The sequence below is a fragment of the Pinus tabuliformis genome, chromosome J (genome assembly GCF_031772625.1).
Source record: "Pinus tabuliformis cultivar Carrire ecotype Pingquan chromosome J, CPIR1, whole genome shotgun sequence".
NCBI lineage: Eukaryota > Viridiplantae > Streptophyta > Pinopsida > Pinales > Pinaceae > Pinus > Pinus tabuliformis.
The window spans coordinates 1,639,146,779-1,639,169,156 of NC_142295.1; positions in this window are offsets into that span (position 1 = coordinate 1,639,146,779).

Consider the following 22,378-nt stretch of genomic DNA (forward strand, 5'->3'; position numbering starts at 1 on the left):
TGGGTGAATCAGTATTAGCAAATCAATAATATTTTCATTTCCATTATCAGATTCATATATGTTACTTCAGTTAAGGCAACCCACGTGACAGAACTGTGTTTAATGCAACTAGCGTACATCTAGTAAACTTATGATTCAGTTAGTTAATCTCTAATGAGTGCATCAGAACATTATTAACCATATAAACAGTAAACAGGTGTAGTAAAACAGAACAGATCATCACACATAAGAAGCACACATGAACACCATGATATAAGGTGGAAACCCAATGTGGGTGAAAACCACGTGCTGCAATTCATCTCTATCTTCTTTTAGTAAGAAACTTCTTTTTACAATATTTCTGTACTGATGCAGTCTTATACTGTTATGAAACCAGCTCAAGAAAAGATAGAAAAGATAGATCAACGCCTTAGAATTCAGCCTCTTCGAGGGGGCAACCTCCTTTACATTACATAAATGAACAATTCTTCGATGATTCAAATGACAAAACCTCCTTTCTATATATAGGAGTCTAAGGAGTCACAATATAACCCAGCCGACCTAACAATAATAATATAAAGCCACAAAAATAACAATAGAGGGATTCTATGGGGCACAGTAATAACAATATGGGGATAACAGGGGTACAAAAATATTAATAAGGGATAAAACTACAATATTAATGGGGTAATCACTAGTATTATAGGGACCCAACATGCCCCTCTCCTTCCAAAAAGTGTTGTCCACAACGCTTGAGTAGTTCTGGGTGCTTCTATCTAAAATTCTCATCCTCCCATATGGAATCTTCAGCGGATAAGTTCTTCCACTTGATAAGATACTCCGAAATTGATCGATTTCGTAGCTGTCGAGTTCTTGTTTTTGTGACTGCTTCCGGTTCCAATATAATTTTTCCTTCCTCGTCAAGTTCTAGCAATATTGTTTGAACTGGGAGCTTGTCGCCTATAACCTTCTTTAAACATGAAACATGGAAAACTGGGTACAATCGAGAAGCTGCAGGAAGCTCCAATTTGTATGCCACAGTACCAATCTTTTGCAACACCTTGTATGGACCATAATACTTGGGTGATAATTTATTATCCTTCTTAGCTTGCTTGAGGGACATTTGCTTATATGGTTGTAGCCGTAGGAATACCTAATCACCTACATCAAAACTTATTTCGCTGTGATGTTGATCTGATTATTGTTTCATTCTATTATGTGCCAACACGAGGTTATCCTTTAAGAGTTGGAGGACTTGTTGTTGATGTTCGATGTGATGTTCCACTGCTTAAACCTTAGAATTTTCTCTTAAATATGATGTGATGGATGGTGGCTGATATCCATAAAGTTCCATAAATGGGATCATTTTTTTTGCTGTATGGAAGGAAGTGTTATACCACCATTCAGCTAGAGGCAACCATTTGATCCATTGTGTCTGTTTATCAGATACAAAGCAACGAAGATATCCTTCCAAACATTTGTTTACTATCTCAGTTTGCCCATCAGATTGAGGATGATAAGATGAGCTGTGAGCTAACTGAGTACCAAGACAAGAAAATAATTTTGTCCAAAACTTTCGAGCGAAAATGGGATCTCTGTCACTTACAATAATCTTTGGGTTTCCATGTAGCTTTTGAATTGTTTCCGTAAATGCAGTAGATACTGTATTGGCTTTAAATGGATGTGATAACGCACAAAAGTGTGCATACTTGGTAAGTATGTCAACTACCACCATGATGACACTATTTCCCTCATACTTGGGTAAACCTGCGATAAAATCCATTGAAACCTCCTCCCAACGTTGGCTTGGAATGGATAAAGGTTGTAATAGACCCGAGGTCTTAATTGTTTCAACTTTATTTTGTTGGCAAACTAAACATTCCGCCACAAACTTTTGAATATCCGATTTAAGGCCATCCCAAAAAAATTCCTTCTTAACCCTGTGGTAAGTTTTTAAAAATCCTAAGTGCCCTCCTAAGGGAGAAGTGTGCAATTCCATAAGAATCTTTTGTTTTAGTTGGGAATTCTTACAGAGGTATAAGTGATCTCTGTACCATAAAGAATCATTTTTCCAGCTAAATGTATCAGACGTTCTGGAATCTTGTTGTAACTTTCGAATAAGTGCCCACACTTCTTTGTCATTCTTCCATTCCTCCCTTGCTTTGTTTATCCAATCTGGTTGGATAATAGAAATGGCGCACAACAATGCTTCCACATCCTCATCCTTTCTTGAGAGTGCATTTGCCACCACATTTTGCTTCCCTTTTTTGTAGATGATTTCAAAGTCATAACCCAACATCTTTGTGACCCACTTTTGTTGCTCTTCAGAGGATAATCTTTGTTCTAAAAAGTATTTAAGGCTATCATGATCTGTTTTTACCTTGAAGTGTCTTCCCATTAGGTAGGGTCGCCATTTCTTAAGTGCATGGAGTATTGCCAACATTTCCTTCTCATAAATAGCTTTGTGTAAAAACTTTCCCTTGATTGGACGACTTTCAAAAGCAATGGGTCTTTCATCTTGCATTAAAACAACACCAATTCCATTTCCTGAAGCATCACATTCCACAATAAAGGTTTTTGTGAAGTTTGGTGTAGCTAAGACCAATGCTTGGCACATTGCCTCTTTAAGATGTTCGAAGGCCTTTGTTGCTTCTGGAGTCCATGAAAATGCATCTTTCTTCAATAATGTTGTTAGAGGTGCTGATATTCTCCCATAATTCTTAACAAACTTGTGATAATACCCTGTCAACCTAAGAAATCCTCGTAGATGCTTTATGGATGTGGGGATTTTCCATTCCTTAATGGCTTTAATTTTGCTAGGGTCTACCTTAACTCCTTCATGAGATACAATATGACCCAGATATTCCACCTCTTGTACTCCAAAGAAACATTTGGATCTTTTTGCATATAATTGTTTCTCCTCCAATAGTTGTAGCACCCTGTCAACATGTTCAACATGATCCTTCCAAGACTTGTTGTAGATTAGTATATCATCAAAAAATACTAACACAAATTTTCTAAGGAATGGTTTGAAAATGGAATTCATCAAACCTTGAAATGTTGAAGGTGCATTGGTAAGGCCAAAAGGCATGACCAAAAATTCATAATGACCCTCATGAGTTCTAAATGTTGTTTTTGGAATGTCTTTAGTCTTCATTCTGATTTGATGATATCCTGAATGAAGATCCAACTTGGTGAAGTAAATTGATCCATGCAATTCATCCAGTAATTCATCAATGACAGGAATGGGAAACTTATCTTTAATAGTGAGCTTGTTGAGCTCCCTATAATCCGGACACATGCGCCATGATCCATCCTTCTTGTGCACCAATACTACTGGAGCAGAGAAAGAACTTTGACTCGGTTGAATTATACCAGCCTCTAGCATTTCTGCAACCATTCGTTCAATTTCACTCTTTTGGGCATAGGGATATCTGTACAGCCTGATGTTTGGAGGAACACTTCCTGGAATCAGATGAATAGCATGATCATGATCACGAATAGGTGGGAGACCTTTAGGAGTCTCAAATACCTTGGAATGATTGTCCAAGACTTTTTGGAGATCTGGAGAAATAGATGATTGCAATGTGGAAACATCTAGCAAAGACAATTGTGCAATTACACCCCTTTGTTACTTTTTTAGAAGCTTTGTCATACCGTTAGAGCTGATTATATTTCCGAGTTTCCCTGCAATACCCCTTAATTTAACTTCCTTTCCTTCCACAGAAAATTTCATGAAAAGTTCTTGAAAATTAAAAGGTATTGTACCCAAGGATTGTAGTTGGACTCCTAGTACAACATCAACACCTCCCATTGGAATGGAAAGCATTGGGCTAGTCAATTCATATTCTCTCATCGATAGCTTGATATTATGGCGCTTTCCAGAGCAATTTATTGTTCCTCCTTTTGCAACCATCACTTGACACTCTGGTACTGGATATAAGAAGCAATTCAATTCTTTTGCTACCTTACAATGAATAAAATTGTGGGTACTTCCTGAATCAATCAACACTATTACCTTTTTCTTCTTGATTTGTCCTTCTATCTTGATGGTTTGAGGAGTGGTAATTCCTGCCAATGCATTACAAGATATGGTTGGATTCATTTCTTCTTTATCTAGGCTTTGTTCTTGGATTATATCCTCTTCTTTTGACCTTTCTTTCTCCTTTTCTTCTTCCTCTTCACAATCTATGTAGAATAATTTCTTCTCTACACACTTATGACCTTTAGTGTATTTGCTATCACAACTGTAACAAAGCCCTTTTACTCTTTTTTCTTCCAATTGTTGTGGTGTCAACCTTATAGGTTGTGGAAGACTAGGGGCAACAACACTTCCATCTTTATAGTTGTGAGTGGTATGCTTCCTGGTTGCCATAATTTTTCTTTCCATTTTTCTTGCTAACCTGAATGCCTTCTCTAATGAATCAGGTTCTCAAAGGCGAACATCATGTTGGATATTATCCTTTAAAGTCCCTATGAACACATCAATCCTATGCTCCTCTGGAATATTTTTTACCCTTATGTTCAATTTTTGGAACTCCTCAATGTGCTCCATTATTGAACCCTTTTGTTTGAGACTTATCAATTGGCTAAAAAAAGTGTTGCTTTTTGTATCCTCATAATGTGTTATGAATTCTTCCGAAAAAATTGCCCAAGTGATAATTTGTTTACGAAAGAAAAGCCATTGATACCATACAAACTGATTTGGTTCCAAATATAAAGTTGCAATACATACCTGTTGTGTGTTTTGCACATTATTGAGATCGAAAAATTGCTCCGTCTATAATATCCATGTTGCGAGATCCTTGCCATCAAACTTATTCATATTGATTTTTGGAATATGGTGGGTCTTCGATCCAACATTAGAGTCTATGGAATCATGATTAACATTTTTTTTGTTCTCGTCATGAGTTTCCTTTACTACCCTTTCACCATTAGTGACCATTTCTTGTAGCAACTTATTCATATTTATCTTCAATTCTTCCATCTTATCATCCATGCCATCCATTTTAGCATCCATGCCACTCATCTTAGCTTCTATGCCATCCATCTTAGCTTCTACACCTTTCTTTAAACAATCCATCTTAGCTTCTACACCTTCCTTTAAGCCATCCATCTTAGCTTCTACATCTTTCATCTTAGATTCTATTGCTTTTTGTGCAAGTGACACTGTTGCACTTGGTTTCGTAATTTTGATATATCATGTTGCATTTCTTCCTCTTCTTCATGAGTCATGCTAGAGCTTTCAGGTTGCTTCCTAGGTGTTTGCATTTTCTTTCACCGGGGCATCAATTACCGATAATAATGGTCTACTATGCCCTTTGAATTCCTTCAAAATAAATTTTCAAACCAAACTTAAGAAAAAATTTAAAAGAATCTACATGTCACCTTTTTTCACTTTGTAGGAGCTCGATATTGCCTCTGATGTATCTCTGTACTTTCAGATCATCCAGTTCTAAAATTGCGAACTGTAGTAGCCCTCTATGTCCTCTTTCCAATGCCACCAGTCTGATCCAAATTGGATTCTCCAAGGAAGAGTTATGCGAAATCTCCCACAGTGACCTCATTATAGACTAGTCCAATAGAGCGAACTTGTACGACATGCCACGAGTTACTGTTTCGATCTCTGGCTTTGAAAAATATATACAAGAAACTAAAATCCATCCGCTTTCTGTACCTTCTTACGAAATTTCAATCCGATACTCAGAGAGAAAGTTATGACGATTTTCCCCAGGTCACCTATTTGGAATGTAATTCAGGAGTCTGCAAAGAGACCAACTTCCTCAGATCATATCTCGATAAATATAGTGCTAAAAGCTCTGAAATTCGGAGACACAGTTCAGCGCGATTTCTTCTCAAATGGGTTTTTTTTTTAGCTTCTGAAACGTCACAGACAAAAGTTATAGTGAAAATGCCACGATGACCTATTTGGAGCAGTGAAACCAAAGAATCCAAAGCTCCGATACCAAATGTTATGAAACCAGCTCAAGAAAAGATAGAAAAGATAGATCAACACCTTAGAATTTAGCCTCTTTGAGGGTGAAACCTCTTTTACATTACATAAATGAACAATTCTTGGATGATTCAAATGAAAAAACCTCCTTTCTATATATAGGAGTCTAAGGAGTCACAATATAACCCAGCCATCCTAACAATAATAATATAAAGCCACAAAAATAACAATAGAGGGATTCTATGGGGCACAGTAATAACAATATGGGGATAATAGAGGCACAACAATATTAATAAGGGATGTAACTACAATAGTAATGGGGTAATCACTAGTATTATAGGGACCCAACACACTCCATTAGTTGACAACACTCTCTATTGACAACTAGTGGGGAGCTTATTGTACCTCACCCACTCCAGACCAGATCTCTCATATGCAGTAGGGGCAGTATCTAGATACATGCAGGAGCCATATGAGCTCCACTGAAATGCTTCCAAGTGCATCCTCTGATATGTGCAGGCCACCATCACCTTTGTGATTCACTATGCAGCAGGCACTGCATTGAATCTCCTTGGCTTCACAGATTCTGATTGGGCGGGAGACAACATTGATCGTAAGTCCATCTCCGGATATTCACTCAGTCTAGGATCTGGCCCTATCTATTGGTCGAGCAAGAAGCAGGCTGCTATTGCTCTCTCTTCAGCTGAGGCCAAGTACAGAGGAGTAGTCAACATCACCATTCAGGCTTTGTGGCTATAACACTTCCTCACTGAGTTGGGTGTCCAGTTCCACCAACCCATTGTTATCTAGTGTGACAACCAGAACATTCTCAAATTTTGCAGGGATCCAGTATAGTGGCAGTGGACGAAGCACATAGAGATCCATATGCACTACATCAAAGACTTAATACATGATCGGGTCATTGATTTGCAATTCTGTCCTTTAACAGAACAGACTGCAGACATCTTCACCAAGACATTCACTGAGCAGAAGTTTCGCTCTCTGCGCGATCGTCTTGGAGTGAAGGACACAGTCGCTTAGCAACTATCTTTTCTTCCTCTTTTCTTTTGATTACATTGTATTTTGAGGGGGGGGTTTCCCACAAGGTTTTCCCTCTTTCCTCAATTTTAGTACAAGTTGCACTGTATTTTGGGTGACCTTTGGCCTTAGTTACAAGGGCCCATTTTCTATTTTTCCCCATAGTGGTGTTCAGGGGGGTGTTGGAACTACTACACACCTACATGCGGACTCTTAGTTAGATCATGGGACTACATGTAAGATTCCTTCTGCATGATTTACTCCTTGATTTGCTCCTTCTTTAACTCCACAACTGGTTAGTTCTTCTGCATGATTTACTCCCTGATTTGCTCCTTCTTTCACTCCACAACTAGCTAGTTCTCTCTGGAACTTGTTGTAGGTGTCGAGTCTTCTCATTGATCACCACTATGGTGCATTACCTTGGGATCTTCACCTAGTAATGCTATATCATGAGCATTGTAACCTATTTTCTAATGAATCATTCTTTTGTTCTTTCGATTTTCTTTTAGCTTTTTTGCTCTGCAAAGCTGTGTGTTCAACCTTTACTAGCTAGATTCATCTATGCAGGTTTTCTAACACATTTACAAGTACTTGGGGCAACAGTTTTTACATGAAATTTAAAAGAGATGAGATTCTAGATGAATACTCTGCTCCTCGAAACACCCTTATGTGTGGGAGAGCCAGAGGCCACCAAGCCCACCCATATATGCATTAATCAACTTGTTATTATTGTTCATTGTGATTCTCAATGTTGTTGTTTTAATTCAATGCAAAGCTTTTGGTCACAGAAGGTGACTATTGCTGGTTTTAACAAATAATTTATTGTTCTTCTTCAACGTTATAATATGCCATTGCAGGTGTGCTCGAGCACAATTTCAGGAGAACCTCCAAGAGATTAGAGAATACTCGACCCTGCTTCATATGTATACACAACCAATTATTAAGGAGATTTGACCAATCAAAAAGTAAAGGGACTTGACTCCTCAACAACGATAAACTCTGCCCACAAAGGACATATCGAATAACCACTTGGACGAAGTAAAATTTTCCTCTTTCCCTCTGGGATTGCACTTAGCCATAATAGAAGCGGTTTGGAAAAATTTCAATGGTCCTTGGCACAACAACATATTAAACACATATGACAGGTATGGCATCATATGGCAACATATGCCAGGTATGGCAGCGTATCACCAACATAAACCAGTGTGGAAAGGTATTAAAAACCACTGTAAACCAGTGCAAGGGATTAAAAACCAACGTAAAACACATATGGCATTGGATTGGTATGGGTAGACAGTCAGTCATTAGGTAGGAAGAGGAACAGACAATAAATTGAAACTTCTCACAGAGATGAGTAGGTAATCGATTATTATGCAAGCAAAGGGACAAACATTAGTTGAAATCCAAGGAACTACATTGTTGTATTCAACATTATATGCAACACTCCATTCCCATGTTATAATATTACATTCAAAATGTTCAAACGCAATACAATCATTTGACCTTCCTTCGCAGAGAATAGAGAGGAAGATGTATCACACACGGAGGCAGATGTATCACGCTACATTCAACATATTCAATGCTCCAATAAGGAGGGTCTAAGTTTCAAGGAGCATAGCCAAGGCAAAGAACTTCAGGGAATCGAGATAAAATGCGGATTTTCAATCAAGGGAGAGCAGAGAGTAGAGGACATGCAAAGTAGGAAAATTCTAAATTAGGACCTGCGCATACCATGTCAGATGCACATGGAATGTGAAGAGATATGAATGATAAAATATTAAATTACATTTCTTATTAACATAGATCTACATTTATAATTCATTGGTGTGACCGTTGGATTCATATTCCAACGTCTTTTGGACTCCCTTTGATTGTTCAACTCCGACACTTTAACCCTTGGCAAATTAGGTGTACAACAATAATTAATAATAATTATTATAATTAATTGTTGATAATTAATAATAGTTAATTAATAATTTGTAAATATTAATTATTATTACTACTTATTAATTTCTTTGTTTTTTTTAATTAACTAATTAATGATTCATTTTTAATTAATAATTAATAATAATAATAATTATTAATATTTAATTGTTAATAATTAATAATAGTTAATTAACAATATATATATATATATATATATATATATATATATATATATATATATATATATATAGTAAGTTTCACAAGACTACATGTTCATCATGTCCCATATATCATCCTGATCGGGGGTGGGGAATTGAACCGGTGACTTCACTTTAAGGAGTGCCTTAACAGAGCACTCGATCACTGTCTATCCAAGGCCCTGTGGACTTCCAAACATTAATTATTATTACTTATTTTTATTCCTATTAATTAATAAATTAATTATTTATTAGTTAAATTATTATTGTTATTATTTTTTTATTGATCATTATTAATTATAATAATAATAATTAATGGCATTGATGGCCAACCATGGTCCAACGTCGAATTGTGCCAAAGATTGTCTCAATTTGAAAATGAACCATGGTAAATAATGGCTAACCATGATTATTTTATGGTTTATAATATTTATCTTAGAGTTTATATACCTTAAGTTTATAATATTAATCCCTTGGGTTTAATATTATTCTGTTGGGTTTATAATCCCAATATTACTCATTTAATATGGCTAACCTTTATATTATGAAAATATTTATCACAATGTGATGTTGGACCATGGTTGGCCATGGTTAACCATGAATATAAACTAAAGGAATTTATATTGAGCCTACAGGTTAATACAACAAACCCAATGAATAATATTATACCCTAAGAAATTCAACTCTTTGATTATTAAACCCAAGGGATTGATATTATAAACCCAAGAGAATAATAAAACCAAGGGATTAATATTAAAAATCTAAGGGATTATAAACCTATGGATTAATGTTGTAAACCCAAGGTATATAAACCCTAAGATAAATATTTTAAATCATAAAATAAACATGGTTGACCATAGTTTACCATTGTTGATTTTTATATTGATACAATCTTTGTCAAAATGTGACATTAGCCAATGGTTGACAATGTTTATTTAAGAGTTTATAATATTTATCTTAGGGTTTGTATGCCTTGGGTTTATAATATAATCCCTTAGGTTTAATATTATTCCCTTGGGCTTTTGATCCCTTCAGGTTTTAGTATAAACCCCCCGTGTTTGTAATATCAATCCCCTGGGTTTATTAATCTATGGGTTCATATTCCTAGGGTATTATATTATTCTTAGGGTTCATAATATTAATCCTTGGGTTTAATATAAATCCCTAGGGTTTATAATCATGGTCAAGCATGGTCTAACATCACATTGTTATGGAGAATGTCTCGATATGAAAATCAACCATGACCAACCATTTCCAACCGTCATCAAACATGGTCAACAATGGTAAATTATTAACAACGATGGCAAACCATCGTCAACCATGGTCACTTATGGTCAACCATGGTACAATGTTGCATTGGGAGAAGGATTGTATCAATATGAAAATAAATCATGATCAACCATGGACAATCATGGTCAACTATGGTTAATAACCATGGTCATACTGTGTCAAAGATTGTCTCATGGTCCAATGTCACATTATGATATCCATGGTCAATGTTGGTCAACAATGGTCCAACATCACACTATTAGAAAGATTGTGTGAATATGAAAATCAACCATGGTAAACCATGGTTCACCATGTTTACATAAGGGTTTATAATATTTATCTTATGGTTTATAATATTTATCAACGATAGTCCAACGTCACATTGTGACAAAGATTGCCTCAATATGAAAATCAACCATGGTCAACCATTGTCAACTATCATCAACCATGGTTAATGACGGTCAAGCATGGTACAATGTCACATTGTAACAAATATTGTCTTAGTATGAAAATCAACCATGATCAACCATGGTCCAACATTACATTGTGACAAAGGTTGTCTCAATATGAAAATCAACATTGGTAAACCATGTTAAATGATGTTTATTTTAGGGTTTATAATAATCTTGGGGTTTATATACCTTGGGTTTATAATATTAATCCCTTAGGTTTAATATTATTAATAGGGTTTATAATATTAATGCTTTGGCTAAATATAAATTCGTTGGGTTTATAATCATGGTCAACCATGATCCAACATCACATTCTGACAATGATTTTCTCAATATGAAAATCAACCATGGTCCAACGTCACATTGTGACAAAGATTTTCTCAATATGAATATGAGCCATGATGCAACGTTGCATTGTGACAAAGATTGTCTCGATATGAAAATCAATCCTGGTCAACCACGGTCCAATGTTTCATTGTGACAAAGATTGTCTCAATATAAAAATTCAAATGTGGTCAACCATTGTCAACCATGGCCAATCATGGTCAACCATTGTCAAATGTCACATTTTGACAAAGATTGTCTCAATATGAAAACCAGACATGGTCAACCATAGTCTAGTTTCGCATTGTGAAAATCAACCATGGTTAACCATGTTTATTTTAGTGTTTTTAATATTTATCTTAGGGCTTATGCACCTTGGGTTTATAATATTAATCCCTTGCATTTAATATTATTCCGTTGGGTTTTATTAACCTAAGGGTTCATTCAACCATGGTCAACCATGGCTGAATGTCACATTGTGACAAAGATTGTCTCAATATGAAAACCAAACATGGTTAACTATGACCAACCTTAGTCTAATGTCACATTGTGACTAAGATTATCTCAAAATGAAAATCAACGATGGTAAACCATGGTCAACCATGTTTAATTTAGGATTTATAATATTTATCTAAGGGTTTCTCATGGTAAATTTTAGGGGCAATTTTTATCCCAAGGGCGAAATTTAAGGGGTTTTTCATTTTAGAGGGGTAATTTTTTTATAAAACACCCATTTCATATATTTATCCCAACTTTTATTTAAAAAATAATTATTTTTTTCATTTTAGCCCAAAACAAAAGGGGTGGATAAACTATGAAAAGGCTCATTTGACCCGATTCCCCTGGTTTGGGAGGTTATATTCGATTACAATCGCCCGATTTTCTACTTTGCAATCGCCCATTTTCTGGTTTGGGAGGTTGTATTTTGTCCCAATCACCCTCATTTCTTCTATGAATGGCTCCCTATTTTCAAATATGGTTTCCATCGACGGCAAGGGTGTAAATAAATAAAACTATAAATAAGGTGGAGGTATGGTAAATAAATAAAACCTCTTTTTATACTTACACCAAAGGTATGGTAAATAAATTAAAATATATATAAACTAGAGGTATGGTAAATAAATAAAACCTCTTTTTATATTTAGTCCATAACCCTCTTTCTATTTAAGAAGGCTAAAAAATGATGTTTTATTTAAGTGAATCCTATGGGCTAAATACCATATTTATAAAAGAGGTATGATAAATTCATAAAATATATAAATAAACAAGAAGTATGGTAGATAAATAAAACATTTTCTTATATTTACTCCATAAGTCACCTTATATTTACAAACACACAAGGGTGTAAATAAATAAAAATATAAATAAAGTGAACTTATGGTAAATAAATAAAAACTCTTTTTATACTTACTCCAAAGGTAGAGTAAATAAATAAAAATATAAATAAACTCAAGGTATGGTAAATAAATAAAACCTCTTTTTATATTTAGTCTATAACCCTCTTTCTATTTAAGAAGGCCCAAAAAATAGGTTTTATTTAAGTGAATCCTATGGGCCAAATACCATATTTATAAAAGAGGTATGGTAAGTTAATAAAAATATAAATAAATCAGAGGTATGGTTAATAAATAAAACATTTTTTTATATTTACTACATAAGTCACCTTATATTTATGAACACTCAAAAAATGCGTTATATTTAGGTGAAGCCTATAGGCCAAATACCATGGGCCAAGTTATTATTAATACCATGGAAAAAAGCATTATTACCTCTAATATTAGTATTAATAAAAATAAAGATGGCACATGGTATTGACTCATGGTATTCACGTGGAATGTACCCTATTTAAAGGGGGGAATTAAACCATCATAGATCAATATTTACTGTGGATCTACTAAGTGCCGAGAGGGATCAAATATCGTGATATGCAAACCAGAATAGAGTGAAAAAATATTTGATCCCTCTCGGGGCTTGGTAGATCAAGGGTCAAAATGGATCTTGTAATTTAATGTCATTTAAACATTTTAACTTGGTGAAAACAAAAAAAAATAAAATAAAAACAAATTATTAATTTTATTAATTTTTATAAATTACTAATAGTAGTTTTTAAGCTCCAGGTTTATGATAACCCATGGTATTGACCCATGTTAATACTATGATATTCATGTGAGGATAGACTATTTAAAGGGGAAATTCTATCAACTTAGATCCATCTTAATTCCGAGTCTACCAAGTGCTGAGAGGGATAAATAGATTTCATCCCTCTAAGAGTCGTAGATATGGAGTTAAGATGGATATATGTTGGTTTTTATGATAATGAAGATATTAAATAGACTTAGGAAATTATATGTAAAAAAATGTTAAGGTGAATCGTTAAAGCTACATCCAGTCACTCCACAAAATTTAGTAAAAATACCAATATCTTGTCAGAGTTTCTGCATCACCCTTGCAGAAGAGAGATAGTCATTGTCCAGATTTCCCACCATTGTTCAAATGTTCTCAATATGATATCTTCATGAAAAAGTTAAGGTACTTATGTTGGATTAGTAGTTTGAAAAAAATGCTGGTTTGTACAACCTTTCATTTTCTCTATTATTCTAAGTTTGTCGTAATGATTCATAAGGCTTGGGCCACTACACCATATTGTCCTAAAAGGTAGAGATTATGCACCAAAAAGGAAATTAATCCACATGTTACAACGCTGTTAAAATGCAAGACGTATGAAGGTAGTGAATTATGCTAATAAGCAATTTAGATTGGGAGGGATGTAATTAAATTTTATTATTTAATTACAGATTTCTAATTAAAATAATAATAAATCTACATTTATATATTTATATATTGATTGGAAGGCTTTTGAAAACAATCACTTCTTTCCATTAGATCCCCTTCAAGCCTTTGGGATACCTACTACTTTCTTATATTATATTGATCCAGGTGGATATTAGTGGCCACCTACCAAGTCCCCTTGGACCCCCACCATTTTTTCTTTCAGCTTTTCAGTTTCCTTAATTGTAGCATAGTTTACTATTTTTAGCAGTTTTTCGGGTCCTAAACATCTAGAGTCATTTTAAGGCCCTAAACAACATTTTTTGGGAAATTTGGGAGCAACATGGGTCTGTGGACCGATGTTGCTCTTCCCAAAGTTGTAGTTCTTGGATAGATCTTTCTAACGAGATATTGTACACGTCAAACGGAGATCGTATGCTAAAGTTACGACCCCAGGAAGTTGATGTACCAATTTACCCAAACGGGGCCCACAGTTTGGCGTTTCATCTTCTAGGGTTATGTTTTTGGATGTTGAGGGTTTTCCATTGTTTATCAACAATAAATATGCCTTTGATCCTCATTGTAACAGAGTTCAGAGGCATGTAGCTGCCACATCTCTTCTCAGAGATAAGCTACCATCGCCCTAGCTGGTCTACTTCCATTGTTGTTGGTAAGCATATTTCAGTATTTTACATTAATGAAATGAAGTATTATTTCTGCTGCATCTTTGTGTTTATGGTTATCTCTGTAAATTGTTGCGTTCTTGTTTAAATCCGAATCAGTGGTATCAGAGCGGTCTGCTTTTTTCTCTGTTTTTCTTTGCATGTCTCCAACAAGGTCGGGATATAAGGAGTTAGGGCTTGAACTGGTCAAACCTTTACAAGACCAGCCTCGCAAATACCAATGACCTCCCATGGCAGATGAAAAGAAAGATGAGGGGGCAGGAGATCCTATCAAAATCTTGCTCGAAGAAGCCCTCGAGTGACAAAGGAACGTGATGATGGACAACTTTGTCCAGATCCTTCAACGGATACCCAGGGGCGACGCATTGGCTTCCAACAGCTACTCTAGAAACATCACACCGTTTAAGGTACAAGTTAATTTTGAAATCCCCATATTTGAGGGTCAGATAGACGTAGATGCCATCGAAAAATGGTTGAATCTGCTAGAGGGTTATTTTTCTGTTCATGATTTTTCCAGTCGGGAAAAGATTATTTTCACTCTTCTCAAAGTAGCCCCCCACGTCAAGGACTGGTGGGAAACCTACTGCGAGCAGAAGGATGAAAGTACAGGCTCACTATTTTTAGGCACACCCACTTGGGATTCATTCCGAGTTTCCATCAAGGAGCAGTACTACCCTGTCGGAAGCTATTAGGATCAATACATAAAGTGGACCATGCTGCGGTAGGGGAGGGACCAAGACGTGCCGGAGTTTACCAATATTTTCCATACCCTTCGCACAAAGTTGTGTATCAAGGATTCGAAGCAGCAACTGGTACTCAAATACCGTGGTTGCCTACACAAGTACATCTAGGAAGAAATATAATTCTTGAACATCCCCTCGCTCGGCACAACGTACCGATATTCCATCAATGTCGAGAAAAAGTTTAAACAGAAGAAGCGAGACTTTGGATCTGCGAATCCGAAGCAAGGGAAAGGTGTCCCAAAACCGTAGAACAAAGGACAAAGCCAAGGTGGGGTGGCCCAGGACAACCTGCCAAAGCTACAAGCAAAGAACAGCGTCGTGAAGCCGAAAAAGGACACGGGAAAGTAGTGTGAGTTCCATAAGAGCTCCACTCACAACACAAGTGAGTGTCGGGCCAAGCAGTCACTGGTGGCCGAGCTAAGGATTTCAAAATCATATGCATGTTCCGACTCTAAGTCAGAACCCGACAACAGGAGTGAGAAAGGGAATCAGATTATCGATGCAGAGCCCAATGCCACCGTTGCCACTACAAAGATCCAGAAGGAGGAACTCGAAGATCCAGAGGAGGAGGAGCATCTCTTCCACTCCCAGATGTGGGTAAAGGGCTCCCCCTACAGTTCATTATCAACAACGAGAGCCAAAAGAACCTCATTTCAGTAGAGGTCATGAAGTGGCTGGGCTTACCGACCGCAGCACATCCACAACTGTACACCATCGGGTGGCTTCACCAAGGACGAGATCTTCGTGTGAGCCAGCAGTGTCACCTTCCATACAACATCAAGCCCTTCACGGATGAGGTATTGTGTGACATTACTCCCCTTGAAGTTTGTGATGTATTATTACGACAACTATACTTGTGAAAGTGACATGCAGTGTATGAATCAAGGCCCCGTGTTGTTATTGTTACTTTGGGAAATAAGTTGTATAGGATACTAGAGGTAGCACCACCTACCGCCATCTCTTTGGTTACTGCAAAACAATGCAGTAACTCATTTCCAAAACTAGGAAATTTATTTTCCTGATGATATGCCCTTAAGGAAAGAAGAAGACGGTGGCCACAAACTCCAGATAGTGCCCCTCCGCACAACAATTATAGATGGACAGGGTCATAGAGGAGTACGAGGACATCTTCACCTCCCCTGCAGGGGTTCGTCTACACTATCAAGTCAAGCACTCCATTGATCTGACCCCGGGTTCACCGCTGCCCAATGAACCAATATATTGACGCTCTTTTATGGAGAACAATGAAATCCAGAGGCAGATTCAGGATCTGTTGTAGAAAGGTCACGTCCGTCCGAGTTCATCACCTTGTGGGAGCCCGATCGTGTTGGTACAGAAGAAGGATGGGACTTGGAGACTCTGTATTGACTATCGGGCATTGAACAAGATCACTATCCATAATAGGTATCCAATCCCATGGATTGATGACCTCCTAGATGTTGGCATTATGGCATTGTGAACATATGTTGAACTTGATGGCAACCCTCTCTTAGACGGTCATTTCTCTTATATACACCATGATGGGGACAAGAAGAGCCAAGAGGAGAGAAGAAAGGCCATATACACATGTATTAATGTTATCGGAGGTGTTTGGGTGCTTAAAACCCATATATGTATTCATTATCACTATCGGGAGCTATCGGGCTCACTAAAACCCATATATGCATGCATTTATATTATCGGGAGTTGGTTGGGTGCGTAAAACCCATATATATGCATTATATCCCCTTTCGGCGGTTACATGAATAATATAATTGCGGCATCGAAGTTTCGGCATATCGGCGCAATGGTGTTTCGGCTGTGTGACCCGGAAGCATATCGCAATGGACCCGATGGTGGCATTAACTTTGGTTTATATTAATATCGCATCCATGCGCGTCGGGGGTCCGGCTAAGTGACTTCGTTGAAACCTCCGATTGGGAGCGGACCCGATGAAGGCATTAATCATGGTTTACGAAATATTGCGTCTGCAGTATATCGGAATACATAAAGGGTCACCCACCCCAATCCTCCGATTGTGAGCGGACTCGATGGTGGCATCAAACATGGCTTATAATATCACATCCGGCTATGTGACTTTGGTGAAATCCTCCGATTGCGAGCGGACCCGATGGTGGCATCAAACATGGCTCATAATAATATCGCATCCGGCTATGTGACTTTGGTGAAATCCTCCGATTGCGATAAGAGGGGTCGGACCCAATGAAGGAATTAAAAGCATTTCATATTAAATCGCATCCGCGGTGTTCGCCCATAAGCCTCCCACTTAAAATCGCCGATAGCGATGAAAGGAGTGGATCCGATATATTAATAAAGGCTGGTTAATGGGGCATATCGCATTCGATCCATCTGATCGGACGCTGGGCATGTATTGTTAGCGATGAGGAGCGGAACCGATATATAAATAAAGGCTGGTTAATGGGGCATGTCGCATCCGATCCATCGGATCGGACATGAGATGGGCAGTCGCCGATAGCAATAAGGATTGGACCCAATATATTATTAGTTTGGATGCATTAAGTTAAAAGCCTGCCTTTTGTGGTTTTGGACCGCTATCATAGTTTTCCCGCTTAAGCCTTCTCTTAAGAGAACTGGTCAAAACAGTTGCGCCTCACGTTTCGGATCCTCTAGTTTCGATTCATGGTATTATCAAAAGCATGGCTATATAAAGAAAAAGGGGATCCGGTGGCAATGCAGGATAATGAATTGAAGATCTTAAGGGAGAATAGATCGGCATTCTTATGATCTGTCAAGGAGCAATCTACTGAACCGAATTCAAGAAGAATGCGTGCAGGACGGCAGATCCGCATCGCTTTGGGGGTATTGCAGTTCAGTTGAGAGCAGCCAACCGCAGGGAAGTAGCAGTCATTCCTTAACTCTGATATAGCGTCTTCTGTTGATTCGCTAAAGGTCTATGGGTCCGGATATTGGGTTTGTCTTGTGTCTAGCCTCTGGGTGCTCCATAACATGTATGACCTCTGCATTATGGTATGATTCAGGCATATACAACCTCTGATTAAAAGGTGACCAGATCTGATATTTATTTATAGCTAGTGCATGGGTTGGCGCGTGGGTGATCTGCTGTATAAAGAAAACATGTATTGATCTGAGGTTTGGGTATTTCTGAAGAATCATTTATACTTTATGATCATTTGATCTTCTTGGATCCAGTTTGAAAATTTATGAAAAGTGGTCCTTGAAAGAAGTAAGGGGGTTGTAGCTCCCTTCCAGGAGAGACTGGAAAACGAGAGAGAGTTGTAGCTCTCTGCAGGTTGCAGCCTGCGTACTGGTAAAGGACTGCACCAGTACAAAATCATTGTAAAAGGAGTTTCTAATTGAAAGAAGATAGAGACTTGCAGCAGGTGGTTTTCTCCCACATTGGGTTTCCACCTTATATCATGGTGTTCATGTGTGTGACTTATGTGTGATGATTTGTTCTATTTTACTGCACCAGTTTACTGTTAATATGGTTGATAATGTTCTAATGCACTCATTAAGGATCAACTAACTGAATCATAAGAAGTTGTGGAAGTAGCATATATGAATCTGAATATGGAAATGAAAAAGCGTTATTAATGTAATAATATTGATTCACGCCCCCCCCCCTCTCAGTATTATTTCCAACAATTGGTATCAGAGCAGGTCCTTCAGAGAAGCTTGATCGCTTGAAGGAAGATCGTTCATTATGAGCAACTACGAGAGGGAAGCATCAATCAGGCCATCGATTTTTGATGGGACAAACTTCAATTATTGGAAGGTAAGAGTTACTGCTTATCTTCAATCTCTTGGTACGGAAGTTTGGGATATCATAGAGACAGGCTACACTTTTCCTTCAGCTACTCCTACAGATCCGGCCGAGAAAAATAAATATGAAACAAATGCTAAAGCAGTCAATACTCTGTTGGGATGCTTATCTCAATCAGAATTCGTAAAGGTTATGCAATATAAATCCGCAAAAGAAATATGGGACAAGATTGTCTTGAGCTACGAAGGAGATGAACAGGTAAAGCGTGCTAAACTTCAAACCCTCAGGATTTAGTATGAGAATCTCAGAATGTGTAATGATGAAAGTGTGGCTAACTATTTCCTTAGGGTAGATGAGATTGTTAATTGCATGAAAAACTTGGGTGAAGAAATAAAAGAGGCTATTGTGGTTGAAAAAGTTCTAAGATCCTTGTCCACCAAGTTTGAATCTAAAGTGTCCGCCATAGAAGAAAAGGAGAATCTACGAACTCTCACCATGTCACAGCTGCATGGAATTCTAACCGCTTATGAAATGAGAAAAGGAGGTCCTTCAGATAGGAGAGAAGCTGCCTTCAAGGCTTCAGGCAAAGGAGAGTACCTTGAATCAAGTCATGTGTCAGAAGAAGAAGAAGAATCAAATTTTGTCAGAAATCTTCAACGAGGTACTGGCAGATTCAGAGGTAAGTTACCCTTCAAATGTTTTGCTTGTGGAAGAGTAGGTCACTATGCTGCCAAATGTCCTCATAAGGATAAGATTGGCAAGGGAAAGGAACCTGTTAGATGGAACAAGAAACAGAATGCAAATAAGAAGAGCTATTACACCCATGAAGACAGTGATGGTCTATCAAACAACGATGAAGACGAACGAGGTAATCCCTATAAACTTTTAATGGCTTTTGAAGATGATGATTACATGGATGCTCTAGATATAGATAGCTATTATGAGGAGATGTCTAGACTCAAGACATGCTTAGAAGAAAAGAATGTGATCATTGAGACTCTGCAAATCCAACTTGATGAAAAGAAACAATCTCTTGAAAAGTTAGAATGTGAAATTGTTGGGCTTCGAAAAGAAATTGAAAAAAAAAAGGCTCTTAATCTTAAATTTGTTAAAGGATCTGAAACTCTGGATGAGATCATCAATGTACAACGCTCTCCTCTAATTAAGACAGGTCTGGGGTATAATGGATAAACATCTCAAGCATCCACCTCGAAGAGTTATCTCGATGCTGCAAGAAGATATGAGCAAAAGCCAAACAAAGATCACCAGGTAAAACATGGACAAATTTCATCAAGAATAAACAAAGACTACCAGACAAATCAGGGACAATTCACCTTAAGGACGAACAAAAGCTACAATCAGCCAAGATCCTCTCAATTTACCTCAAGAATGGATGAAAATAGAAATCACAATCATATGACTGGTAAATTTGATAATCGTAGAAGTTTCTTCAATGGCAAATGTTTCTCTTGCCATAACTTCGGTCACAAAGCAGCTCAATGTGTTGCCTACAAAACAATCATGACTAGAGAGGCCCAAAAGCAAAGAAGTATGACTGGGATTACAAAAAGGACCTATAACAACTTCTCAGCTCTTGAAAATGAAGTTGAATGCTCTATCTGTAATAACTTTGGTCATGAAGACTCTGAATGCAGGAGTAGGTTTCGGCAAACAAAGGAACAAGATTCAAGCACCAAAACATGGAGAATAAAGGAACCTCGACCAGAAAGATGTGGGATAGAATTTTATGCAGAAGGACAGGAAAATCAATGGTACATCGACAGTGGATGTTCGAAGCATATGACAGGTGATAAAGAAAAACTTGAATCATACACTGCTTTAGAAAAAGGAAAGAATGTTTCATTTGGGAATGGTACTCATGCTGCCATAAAAGGAAAAGGTATTGCTCAATTGAAAGAAAAGGTCAAAGCAGGAAATGTTTTGTACGTTGAGGGATTGAAACATAATCTTCTAAGTGTCAGTCAGATGTGCGATCAAGGAACCGAGGTAATATTTAGATCAAATGGATGTCGTGTTCGTGATCTTGATACAGGTGAAACAGTGATCAAAGGCAAAAGAACTCCAAACAATCTATACATATTTGAAGAAGGACAACAACAATGCTATATGAGCAAGGATGATGAGCACTGGTTATGGTACCGGAGGTTGGGGCATCTAAGTTTTTCACAAATAAGGAAAGCATGCAAGTATCAGGCAGTTCGTGATCTTCCAGATATCAAAATTCCAGAGAATACAATATGCAAATCATGTCAGTTTGGTAAACAAACCAGGACTAACTTCCTTGAGAAGGAAGGATTAGCTAGCAAACCTCTCTAACTTATTCATACAGATGTATGTGGTCCATTTAGGAGAAGGACACCTCGAGGAGAGGAATACCTTATATTATTCATTGACGACTTCTCCAGGTTTGTTTGGTTAGGACTTATGAAACACAAAGACGAAGCATTTGAAAAATTCAAATCCTTCAAAGCCTTGGTCGAAAATGAATCAGATCACAAAATTAAGTGTCTCAGGTCTGACAGAGGTGGGGAATTTACCTCAAATGAATTTTTCGATTTCTGTGAAGAGCATGGAATAAAAAGGGAATTCTCTACAGCAAGGACTCCTCAGCAAAATGGAGTGGTGGAAAGGATGAATAGAACAGTCCAACAAATGGCCCGCGCCATGCTTGATGAATATGGAACTCCTGCAACCTTCTGGGGTGAAGTTGCATATGCCGCGGTTGTTATTCTCAACAAAACAAATGTCCAAGTAAACAACACTCAAACTCCTCATGAGCTCTGGTATGGTAAGACTCCTTCAGTAAAGCATTTTAAATTTTTTGGAAGCAAATGCTATATTAAGAATACTGATGAACAGCTTGGCAAACTTGAGCCTAGAGCAGATGAAGGCATTCTCCTTGGTTATTCGCCTTATAGTAAAGCATATAAGTGTTACAACAAAAGACTTGGAAGAATTGTCGACAACATTGATGTAGTGGTTGATGAAAAAGGATAGATTCCTAGGCAAGTAAATCATGAAAATATCGAAGAAGATGAAGACTACCCTTCAAATCAGACTGATAATGAAGAAGAAGAACCTCAAGAGGCTCCAGAGGAACAGATAAGGATAGAAGAAAAGACTCCATCCAGGCATGTTCAAAAGAATCATCCAGAATCTCAGATTTTGGGGCAGAAAGAGGCAGGTGTACAAACAAGAAGAACAATAGCAAAAGCCTCTAGCTACTTGGCATTGCTCTCCTCCACTGAGCCACAAAATGTAAAAGAAGCATGCAGAGAT